General features: G+C 45.7%; 2 long non-coding RNA genes across 2 annotated transcripts in view; one reads left to right on the forward strand and one right to left on the reverse strand.

Moving 5' to 3' along the window:
* The window catches only part of LOC112822488 (uncharacterized), a 34,538-nt gene extending 27,169 nt beyond the window's left edge, over positions 1-7,369 (forward strand). Inside the window, exon 3 of the long non-coding RNA XR_003207723.2 lies at positions 5,797-7,369. This is a non-coding gene — a long non-coding RNA (uncharacterized lncRNA). The remainder of the gene's footprint in view (positions 1-5,796) is intronic.
* The window catches only part of LOC141373238 (uncharacterized), a 67,996-nt gene that overhangs the window by 22,672 nt on the left and 33,277 nt on the right, over positions 1-12,047 (reverse strand). The gene's annotated exons all lie outside the window — the stretch shown is intronic.

Genomic DNA, 12,047 nt, shown 5'->3' on the forward strand with positions numbered 1-12,047 from the left:
AAGTGCTCTTGCTTTCTGCACACCAGCCGTAGGGCCTGACTATGGTTCTCCAAACAAGTCTGCGCCATTCTGCCCCAGAGCTTTTGCACACGTAGCGCCCTCTTCCTAAGAAAGCATTTTTTTCTCCAACCTTCAGAGTCAACTCAATCATTACTTCCTTTGGCAAGCTTTCACTAGCTCAGGGCCCCAGACTCCACCTGGCATCATACCTTCTCAAAGATCCATACCTCTCCTCTAGGCTCCTATCCATCTGTTCATCCAACCCCGTTGTAATTTTACTTGTACATGTGAAAATATGTCACTAATGTCTTTCTCTCCTCCACTAAACTCTATGCTTCATGAGTGCAAGAACCACTTCTGGTTTTCTCCTCATTGTACGTCCACAGCTGAGCACAGTACTAGAAACCTTAAAAAGCGATCATTTATTCAACAAATATAAAATGATCCTGTTCTGTGTGCCCAGTCTTGTTCTGTGTGCTGGGAATAGAACAGTGAACAAACGCAAATCCCTGTCTTTCTGGAACTTATATTCTGGTTTTGGAGAAGAGACAGTAAGCAAATAAATAAGTTGATTTCAAGGGCATAAGTGTTATCAGGATAAGGGGGTAGGATGTGACCACTGGGGATGGGATGGGATACTATTTCAGACAATGATCAGGGAAGGCCTCTATCAAGACATAGCATATGAGCAGAATCTTGAGCATTTTGAAGGGGGGCTGGATTTTCAGTGCAAAAATTGGAATAGTCCCAAGCAAACCAGAACAATCGACTGATCACCTTAGCACAGAATGCTCCTGAGAGCCCGGCTGCCTGCCTTCAGCCACTTACCCAAGAATATGTTTCTCTCACACCTTCTAAATGTCTTTTCCAGAAACATTCACTTTTTGAGAAACTATTAGAGCTTAGAACTTAATAAATACTTTGTAATGATGAGGAGGCTTCCCAGGAATCCACCCCCACTCAGCTTAGGAATGATCTTGGCTTTGAGATTCCCAGACACACGAGGCCCCCTCCTGCAGTCCTCCAGCTCTTGGAGGCCCATATTTGGACTTCCATTTGGGTGAAATCCACCCACCAGGAAAAGCTCATTTCCTCCCTCCCTCTGGCTCACACTCCCAGCCTGGAACCTTCCCCTGCAATATCCCTTGGCGGACTCCTTCCTCACTCCCTCCCTGCTGGCTGTGCTTCCAGCGAGTTCCACCCCATAGTAAACTATCTGTCATAAACTACAGAGTGGCAGATCTGTGCCCAGTGGTGTCCCCACTCCTTTGGGCCCCAACAATCTGTGGCTGCCCCCTTGGCACAGGTGCTAATTTCTCCCCCATTCTCATTGCTCTAAACTACCTCTTGAATGGATTCCAAAAACAGTTCACTGGCTAACCTTATTTTTTGTTTCATGTCCAAAGTCCTAAGCCACTGTTAAGAGCTTCTCTTTTTCTGTTACCCTCTTTCCCACCTTCCCTCTCCCTGGCCTTCTCCCCTTGCCTCCCCACTGCCTCCAAATGAGCTGAGTGTCCTAATGCCCCAGAGCCAAACCTGCAGGGTTCTGGTCCCAACTGCAGGGGCAACATTCTCACCTACCGCATTGGGATGTTAGGAGGATAAAAGAGTTAATTTACATTAAGCACCTAGAACAGTGGTACACAGTAGGCCTTCACATGGATGTATTGAACAAATGAGATGTTGGTTGTCCTGGAGATCTAAGGGCCCTTTGTGCCCTACTCAGAGCTTAAGGGGCTGCAATCTATGGTTTGTTTTTTTTAAAGATTTTATTTATTTATTCATGGGAGAAGCAGGCTCCCAAGGAGCAGGGAGCACGATGTGGGACTCAATCCCAGGACTCTGGGATTACAACCTGAGCCGAAGGCAGACGCTCAACCATCTGAGCCACCCAGGAGCCCAATCTATGGTTTTATCTGAAGATACAAAATATCCTTCTACCCAAGCCTCCCTCCCAACTTTAGAATCCCTACAACTAACATCTGTATTTAACAAAACACATGGGCAGGAGGAGAAACATTATTAACAATTATTCTATTCTTTTTCTAGAAGAGTTTATCAGATTAAATGGAAGAAGAATGAGGACTATAGCTGGATGGGAAGGAGAGAGTATGCGGCTTGTGTGGAGAGAAAGTCCAGGGGGGCACTATAAGGAAGGAGGCAACAAGAGGGCCCTGGGTCTTGAGAGAGTGAGAAAAGCTGAAGCAAAGGGCATGCAGAAATGCAAAGGGTGGAGAGAGGAGAGATACAAAGACAAAATTCATCTAGGTTAATGGAACCAAGTTCTTTTCTAAACCAACACACTTTCCTCCCCAACTCTGCCCCAGTCAAGACTGGGCTGCTTACTGCGGGCATCCTGGTCACGAGAAAAGAGCCTGCATTTCCAAGCCAGTCTAAGCTTGGAGAAAATGCCAATTCTACCACTGACGATTGACAAAGTTAACTGAACCTTTCTAAACCTTCTCTGTAAAAACAACATAAAAAACAAAAACTTAAACAGTATAGTTGTGAGGATTAAATAAGGGAAAGCCTGTGAGATGCCAGGTTCGTGCCAGCTCCTGGGAGGCACTCAAATCATTTAGCTTCCGCTAACTGTTACCCCAGCGCCGGCCCTGAGCACCCTCAGTCAGCTTTCTCAGCACAAACTCAATCCATAACCTCTTGCACAGTTTCATGTCTGGTCTTTGCATGTGACTTATTACATTTAATTCAGTTCAACAAAAATTTTGTAGAATGCCAAGCACTAAACTGAGTGCTAGGGATACAGAAAGATCAAGTCCCACTTGCTCCCTCCCCACCAAAACATGTAACCTCTAGGGGAGATTGGTGAGGATGTAGTTCGCACAGTAATGAGCACACCAGTAAGAGAAACACAAGGGCTGTCAGAACACATACAGCTCTCATATCGTATAATAAATACATACATAAAATCCATGTCATTTATGTTGTGTCAAGATGTCAGGGACATCTGCAGTAGAGATCTGCATAGACATCACAGTGGAGCTAACTTTTATGCTGGCAGTAGTTCCAAAGTTGGCACATAACTGAAAACTATGTAAGCAATCACCTTTAAAAAAAAAACAAAACCCATATTATTAATAAAATACAGTACACATGGTTTTTACATACAACCATGCATAGTTATATACGTGTAAAAATCTAAATAAAGATTATTTAATAAGGAATAAATATGTAAAATATAAGTTTATAAAATTTTATTACATAGAAGAAACCAAAAATATGAATTAGATTGCAAAATCAATGTTCTTCATATGTAAAAACTTTTGGTAAAAATGTATGGTTTTTTTTTTAATTTTTATTTTGGGGGCACCTGGGTGGCTCAGTTGGTTAAGCGTCTGCCTTCAGCTCAGGTCATAATCCCAAGGTCCTGGGATGGAACCCTGAGTCAGGCGCCCTGATCAGTGTGGAGTCTGCTTCTCTCTCCCCCTGCTCTTGTGCTCTCTCTCTCTCTCTCTCTCTCTCCGTCCCTCTCAAATAAATAAGTAAAATCTTAAAAAAAAAAAAAAAAGGTTTTTATTTTTAAGTAATCACTACACCCCGCGTGGGTCTGGAACTTACAACCCCAAGATCAAGAGTCACATGCTCCACCAACTGAGCCAGCTAAGTGCCCCAAAAATGCATGTTTATTTCTGGTAAATAAAGTCCTAAAGGGCCAGGATACAGCTCAACACAAAGCACATTCACACTCTTCAACTGGGGTTTTCTGGAAAAAATGTACATAAAGGCAATAGACTCGGGAAATCATCCTTTGATTCTTATAGGATCCGGTTGATTTTATAGAGTATTGGAAGAAAACTACCCTCCAAAACTTACTAGCCTTATATCCTTGGACAAATGCTAAGATCATAAAATCTCTAGGTTTTAAGAGAACTTAAAGATCACTAGTCCAACCTGTCATTTAGATGTTTCAGTTCCTCCCTAAGAAATCAAACAGCCTCTACTTAGATCATTCCAGTGGCTAGAAACCACCCATTCCACCTAAGAACACCTCCAGCAATAAGTAATTTAAACATGCAATTACTTCAAAAATTTAACACATCAAAATAATGTGTTGCATCAGAATCTTCCTGGCATTGCATCACTTTAAAAATATTATGAAGAAATTACTCTGCAATATCCTTAGTACATAAAAGGGTCATACAAACAAATCGCCAAGATCTCAGTAAATAAAAATATAAATAGAGAATCACAACACTTGTATTAAAAGATTCAGTCTAGGGGCACCTGGGTGGCTCAGTCAGTTAAGCATCTGACTCTTGTTTTCGGCTCAGGTCATGATCTCAGGGTCCTGGAATCAAGCCCTATGCCAGGCTCCGGGCCCAGTGTGGAGTCTGCGGGAGACTTTCTCTCCCTCTGCCCTCCCTCCACCACCCCCAATCTCTCTTCCTCCTCCCCCCACTCAAATAAATAAACCTTTTAAAAAATATAAAAAATAAAAGGTTCAGTCTAGCTCATTTAATAGGCAAAAAAAAATTTCATATCTTAATCCACTAAATAGCAGAGGTTATGAAAAGGATAATATGTAATATTAGCAAAGGAACAATGAAACACACTTAGAAACTGGTAGAAAAATTGTAGATTGCTACAAATTTCATGTATTTCCATTGGACAATACTCATTTGTCAAAGAACAAAGACCAAGAGCACCAGAGGTATGTTTTTTTTCCCTAAATCACACCGGAGTCTACTAATTTACCAACCAAGGGAGCACACACCACTGGAGACATTTGCGGAGCAGGGCCCTAAAGGGGGAAAAGTCGGGGTTGTTTTGTTTTCTTTTGTTTTGTTTTAAGTGTTAGGAGGGAGGAGTGCCTGATGGTTACTCTAATCAAGGGCTGAAAACCAGCACTCTGGATAGGTAGTAGGTTTAAACAAGTCCCATTACTCATTGGTCAGAAGAGTCTTCAGTCAGCTCGTGAAGGGGGGGGCAGGGTGTTCCTTAAGGTTCAAGGTCCTTTATTAGCTTCACCTGGTTAGAACCAGTTGGGATGAAACATAATTTTTGGTTTTAATATTTCCCAGGCAAGTTTTGTTGTAGACGAAAATTTGTCCCTTGTAGCCATTCCTTCAACTGCCCATTAACCAACTCCATGCTGGGCACTGGGAATACAGTAGTCAAGAAGGCAGAGCTAGTCCCTGCCCGCATGGAAATTGCCAACTGGCAATGTGATCTCATCATGAAAATGTTTTTGTTATTTGACCTAAAAATTCCACTTCAGGAAACCCATGCTAAGGGGATAATAAATAAAATGGTCAAATATTTATACACAAAGATATTCATCAGAGTATTGCTTAGTCAAAAAATGGAAACAACCTAAGCTTCCAACAATGTTGAAAAAATATAATATATTCTGAAGGTGGCTATAACGGTTTAATGACAAGGGAGAATGTGTATAACATTAAGCAAGGTAAATAATATAAAATAACATAGATTGTGGTCTCGGTTATATCAAAAGAATTTTTAAAGTACCTAGGAAGAAATACACCTGAAATGCTAACACTACTGGTATATATATGTTCGGTTATAAAGGGGTTTTTTTCTTTATATTTTGGTTTGTTTTTACAAAATCATGTATTAATTTTAAAATCTGGAGTTTGGCAAACCCTCTGCCCCCTCCAAAAAAAAATCAAAACAAAAACAAAGTAGGCAAACTGAAGAGTGCTCTACAAGTGGCTTAGCTCTGTGTTTACAGCCAAGATCCCATAACCTTGTGCCGTGTCTAAAGGCGGAATTTCCATGAGAATTAACTCATCTTTGTTCCTCCTGACTCTATAGAAACTGTGTTCTCCGTGGTTTACCCAAGATGAGCAAACAAGAGTGACACGGATTCTTCTGAAGTGGACAACGTTTCCCACTTCCCACGACTGATATTGTAGGACCAAGGAAAAGAAACCCTGCCTCTCCTTTCTACCCGACACGGTAGTTAAGGAAACTCCAAATAACATTCTCATCTTGAACCTCATGGCAACCCAAAGTGAGAAGAAGCTGAGTGATGTCAGTTACACTGCTCAGAGTCACTGGCAATGACCGAAGGCTCAGGATTTGGACGCAGGCCTGGCGTTACAGGTGCGGCCCTTGCCCCAGGCACCAGCAGGACCCTCAGCCATGGCAGGCATCCAAGGCCACCCTTGCTGTATTTGAAGAGGACTAGCCAGTTATTCAGCGAACACTGGTCTTACTGTAAGCTCAGCTGTGTCCCTTTAAAGCCTACCAAAAGGTAACAGCTGTGCAGACAGTGGGCCGATTTCACATATATTAATATAAACTCTCCCTCCCCCAGCCAACCCACCCCCGCCGCGCGCGCGCGCGCACAGACACGCGCGCACCCGGGACTCTTTTGTTCCTCTTTAACTTGTCTTCCCAATGAACACAGGAGAATGGAAGATGTTGGTAAAACAGGCTATGCCGGCACTCAAATTTATTTATCGAAGAGCTAAGTACCTCTACATACAAGTTACAGCAAATTGTTTTGTTGCCAACTGATAAAATACCTAAACACAAGCTTTGATTTCCTCAGCTGTCAAATGGATTGAACAGCGCCTGCCCTTCCTATCCTTTCCGTGTCACAGGGTTGTTTAGGGATCGACTGAAACAAGGAGGGTGTGAGCCTACAGACGGCTCTTCACGTAGGTAAGATGCTGTGAAGTGCAACCCCCGAGGCCGGGCCTCGGGCCTCAGTGGACTCCCCCGGGAGCCGGGACAGGCTAAGCCCAGCGCCCACGCGGACCTGACGTGATTGTGGCCGCCCGTGCCTAGCAGAAATTCCCGGGTGCCGGCACTGCAGATCCAAGATCACAGCCCCGCAGCAGCCATAAAAGCCGTAAAGGAGATCAAAATCGGCACCAGCGGCCAGCCTGAGGATGAAGTCCTCGACGGGCGCGCGCAGTTGGGCGCGAACCACCCCACAGGCACGCGCGGGCGGCGGCGGCGCGGGCTTGGCCCCCACGCCCGGCCCGGCCCGGCTCGCCGCTCACGTAGCGAGAGCGTGAGTCAGCGCGCTCGGCCGCACCCCTGGGCCCAGGCAGGGTTCCCTGGAACCGCGCCGGCCGCCGGCACGTCCCGCCGCCCTGCTCTGCAAGGCTGAGCGGCCGAGCGGCCGTCCGCGTGGGCGGCAGCAGTCGGGACGGCCACGCGGCTGTGGGGCTCGCCTTCCCCCCGCGGACCTTCCCCACTCGCCCCCACCCCCACCCCCGCGCTGGCCGGCCCGGAAGGAGGGGCGGCGGGGGAGGGGGGCGAGGATGGGGCCTGGGACGGTGGTCCTGCGCCAGCGGGAACTCGACCTTCGTGTCCCTGTGTGCTTTCCTTTGAGCCACACACTCGCCTGCTCACGTTTGGCGCAACCGGGCAGTTCCCCCGCCGGGGCTGTGGGGCCCAGATGCGGGGGGGGGGGGGGGTGTTGTCGTGCCCGGGGCAGACTGGGGGTGGAGGGGGTGGGGGTGACTAAATTAAGGGGGGGAGTCCCTCATCAACCTAATCTCACAGGCAGCGGGGGCTTAGTGGAGGCGGCCTGCATTTCCTCAAATCTGCACCTGTTTAGTTACAACCACCAACTTTCAAGAGGAAATTGCCTACGTGCCTGACGGCTGAAGGACAGAATTAGAAGTACTCTTGACTAAACGTGTGAACACAGCAGTGCCTCCCGTTCAGCCCTAGACCTACAGGGTTGCAAGACTGGGCCTCCTGAGGGCAGAAAAAATTCAAATCCTCCTTTGCCCTTTGGTAAAATATTCTTTCCCAAATCAGGGCGCGCTCTAAAGCTTTCCTTTTTATGTTATCGGTGATGTGCCTTTGTCACTCTTTGAAAGCCCGAGCCAGGGGTAGCCATGTTATGGGGAGGGGACCGAAGAAGAATGCTTATGAAGGGAAAGAGAGAGATGGGGAAGGGGAAATGTGAATTAGGAAAGGAGCATTGAACAAAGAGTAAAGTGATTCACAGGTTATTAGTGAGCCCCTAATGGAGGTGAGGCATGCCTGGGCGCTGGAATGTAAAATCAGTGGCTCCCCAGGGTCCCTACTCCCAAGAGTTTACAGTTGAGAGGGGACATCAACCAAGTAAAGTGAAACACAAGGGAGAATTAGTGCAATGGTTCAACAGCCGGACTCAGGAGCCAGGCCGTCCAAGCTCCCCAGCCAGCTCTGCAGCTTCCTGAGCCAACGGATTGCCCTCAACAGCCTTCATTTTCCTTGTTTGAAAAATGAGAATGGAAAACAATACTTTTTAGGACTTTTCAAAGAACTAAATACATTAATACAAGCAAAGCACTTGAACAATGCCCTGCGGTCCCGAGGCACCCAATAAATATTGTTTAAAAAATGAAGGAAGGAGACACAGGCAGGGCCCAGTACAGCAAGGCAGATTATGTGCCGCTTAACGCCACACATAGCTGTGCGGCGGTAGTCCTGAGTATATCTATTTCAATATTGTCCATAATAGCAAAAAATGGAAATTGAAATGCATTTATAAATAAAATGTACATTCATACAATGGAGTGATATTAGCGCCACTAAAAGGAATAACTTACATCTGTGTCTATCAAAATGGATAAATCTCAAAAATACAGTGAGTGAAAAACAGTTAAGTTGCAAAATGATGCACACAGCATGATGCCATTTATATAAATCATGCACACACAAAAATCCACGTATTTTATATTTATATGTCTTTTTTTTTTTTAATGCTGGAAGAATACACACCAAACTTAAAGGTCTCTCTGGATGGAGGAGGAGGAATTAGGATTTGATATGTGGGTCATTAGGGATTTAATTTATTCCACATTATACTAATTGTTTCAAAGAATGGTGTACATTTATATCATGAAGTTTTGTGGGGGTTTTTTAAGGTAACGATATAACAAATAAAATCAGAAGCAAATATATCAACACTGGCTAATTCTGGGTTGCAAGAATATGAGTGATCATTACTTTTTCATTTGTACTTTTCTGTATATTCAAATTAAAAATAATTACAACCTTGCAGTACAAGTGCTATCAGAGTTATGAAAGGGATGGGCCTGGAGAGCCTGTCTTGGATGAAGCTAGCCTTGCATGCCAAGAACCTCTGGTCACAAAAGAGGAAAGATCTAGCTTTGCAAGACCCCTCTGTTCTGACTGTACCCTGGGGCAGAAATGGGTACCTCTGGCATGCCAGGGCTGGCCCGTGGACTGGGCTGGGGCTTCCCTGAGCATGGTATTGCAGGTGCCTACCCTTTGTAGGTTCCTCCTTCAATCCTTAGGCTCCCTAAAATATGGCATTCTAGTGCCTGCCGGGGAGACAGCTGGCGATGGCAGAACCTCTGAGAGAGGGCATGTGCTGCTCCACGAATACGCCACCTACAATACTGAAAATGCAGTGAGCTACTGAATGTCACACAGCGGGTGAATAGAAAAGGTGGAAAAGGAAAGCATATCCAACTCTCATCTGTGGATGCCTGCTCTTCTTCTCAGCCTCTGCTGAGGACACTTTTATGGGTAGTGCCCTCTCTGGAAGCAGCTCAGTGTAATGGTCAAGATTCCAGGCTTTGCAGACACTCAAATCTAGACTATCATTTGGGGCAAGTTACTCAACTTCTCTGAGCCTCTGTTTTCTCTTTTGTGAAATGGGGATAGTAACAACAGTGCTGGGGGTACAGACTGGGAGCCCTCAGTCAGTTGTGGCTAGGTGTGGATCAGGAAGAGAAGTCTTTTGATAACAGAGACTGTTTTAAAGAGATTTTTCTTATTCTGTGGCTGTCCTTTACCCTAGTAAAGGGTTAAATGGCTGGAGAAAAAGGATGAAAGCCTTTTGCCTCAGTCACGTGGGACTGAACTTGATATTGACATTCTAAGAGAGTTTTAGGCCTAGGAACAGTTGTTTCAAGAAAGCCCATTACCGCCCCCCCAACACACACTTAAAGAACCCATTGTTTTTGTTTCTTAATAGCCAGAATTATCCACTCAAAGACCCCATCTCCAAACAGGATGCTCTTACATTTAAAAAAATCACTTGGACACCAGTGCCTTCTGAAGGAAGCAGACGGAACTTGTGATTAAATGAAACACACGAAGAATTCCTTCTTTCTCCCTTGGTTGCTTTCTCTCCCTGGCACCCATAAACAAAAGCGTCTAAGGCATTTTTAATTCCGTCGTGCTGAAACTCCATGATTTAAACCTGATTCCCAGCTGCTCCTTTAGAACGGGTTGCACAAAATGTTGTTCAGTCCAACCAGCCCCCCGGGAGGGGTAAACACGTACCACGGGAGGGTGGGACGTGCAGAACGTCAGGGGAGCAGAACCAAGCAGAGTTAAGCATGTGCTGTGACTAATAAAGGAGACCTGGGGTGTGGCTGTCATGAGAGAAGTCACCTCCCCACAGGGCTCCAGTACCTAAAAACGTTGGGGAAAACAACGAGTGATTCTCAGGCAGTATTTACCCAGCCAGGGTGAATGTGGCTTTAGTTATCATATTCATGCTTTTCCAAGCTGCCCTCCTGTGTTTGTGCAGGAACGGGGTGCTGCCGCAGGAAGTCTAAATGATCCCTCTGGGGTAAGCCCCATATCTAGGAAGCCAGCAGCCCAGCCCACAGCAAGACAGAAAAGCTTCCGCCCTCGGCCCTGGCCTGAGCAGAGATGCCCAGGCATTTCCCCAGGCATCCCAGCCCCACACCCGTCCCTGTCGTGTTCCCAGGGTTGGGCTGGGTATGTAGGAAGCCTCCTGGCACAGAACATCATCACTAGCATGGGTAACCCTTCCTCTACATTTCAGGACAGCACTGGCCCCTTCACCAAATGCAGTTTGTATTATTTCTCAGAGTACTGGTGGTGGGGATAGCATTTTTAGTTTTTGTTTGTTGGCTTGTTTTGTTTTTTTGCTTTTTGGTGTGGTTGTGTTGTTGTTATGTGTTTTTTTGTTGTTGTTGTTTTGTTTTGTTTTGTTTTTTGGCTGGTACAGAAGTAACACACGTCGGTTGCAAAAAGAAACCTAAAAGAAATAGAAATATATGAAGAAGGGAATATCATCCACCCCTGTGCTGGGTGGAAGAGTGTTCCCCTGCTCAAATTCATGTCTCTCTAGAACCTGTGAAAGTGATCTGTGAATGGAAATAGGGTCATTGCAGATGTAATTAAGAAGAAGTCATACTACGGGCGCCTGAGTGGCTCAGTCGGTTAAATATCAGACTCTCAGGTCATGATCTCAGGATCATGGGTTCGAGCCCTGCATCAGGCTCCACGCTCAGGGCAGAGTCTGTTTGGAATTCAGTCTCTCCCTCTCCCTCTGCCCATCCCCACCCCCCCCAAATATAAATAAGTAAATCTTTAAAAAAAAAAAAGGTAGTCATATTAAACATAATATGTCTGGTGTTCTTGTAAGAATAAGGGATTTGGACACAACACACAGGGAGAAGGCCATGTGCTGACAGAGAGAGACTGAGGGGCTGCACGCAAACCAAGGAACAACAAGGATGGCTGGCCCCCAGCAGAAGCTAGGAAGAGACAAGGAAAAATCAAGAGCTGTAAAAGAGAACACAGTTCTGCTGACCTTGATTTCAGACTTCTGGCCTCCAGAACTATGAGACAATAAATTTCTGTTGTTCTAAGCCACCCAGCTTGTGGTACTCTGTAATGGCAGTCCTTGGAAACTGACACAACCCCAAAACCCACCACCCCCAGAGATAAACAATATTAATATTTTAATGTATGTCCTTTGATTCTTTCTATAGTCAAATGCATCTCATGAAAGAGATGGCCAGTTTTTCTCTGGGAAAATTTCAGCGATCCCTCTCCTCATTGACTTCGGGCATCCATTGCTTTTTCAAATAACTAAGCAGCTGAGAGCATACTGAGGAATATCCCCGGACTCCTCCCACTATACCCCCAAACTCAGAGCCCAAGGCCCTAAAAAGTCCCTGGCGTCGCCTCCAAGTGACTCTACAAGTCATTCTAGGAAGGACTGTCCTAGCTGATCTGACTGGCAGACACAGCCAGCAGGGCCTGTGCACCAATCACACTCTCTACCCCCGTTTTCCGGGGCAGTGAGAGTCTCGGCCATG

Source organism: Callorhinus ursinus, unplaced genomic scaffold, assembly GCF_003265705.2.
Source record: "Callorhinus ursinus isolate GAN/ISIS: 27379988/994484 unplaced genomic scaffold, GSC_fseal_2.0 scaffold8, whole genome shotgun sequence".
Lineage (NCBI taxonomy): Eukaryota > Metazoa > Chordata > Mammalia > Carnivora > Otariidae > Callorhinus > Callorhinus ursinus.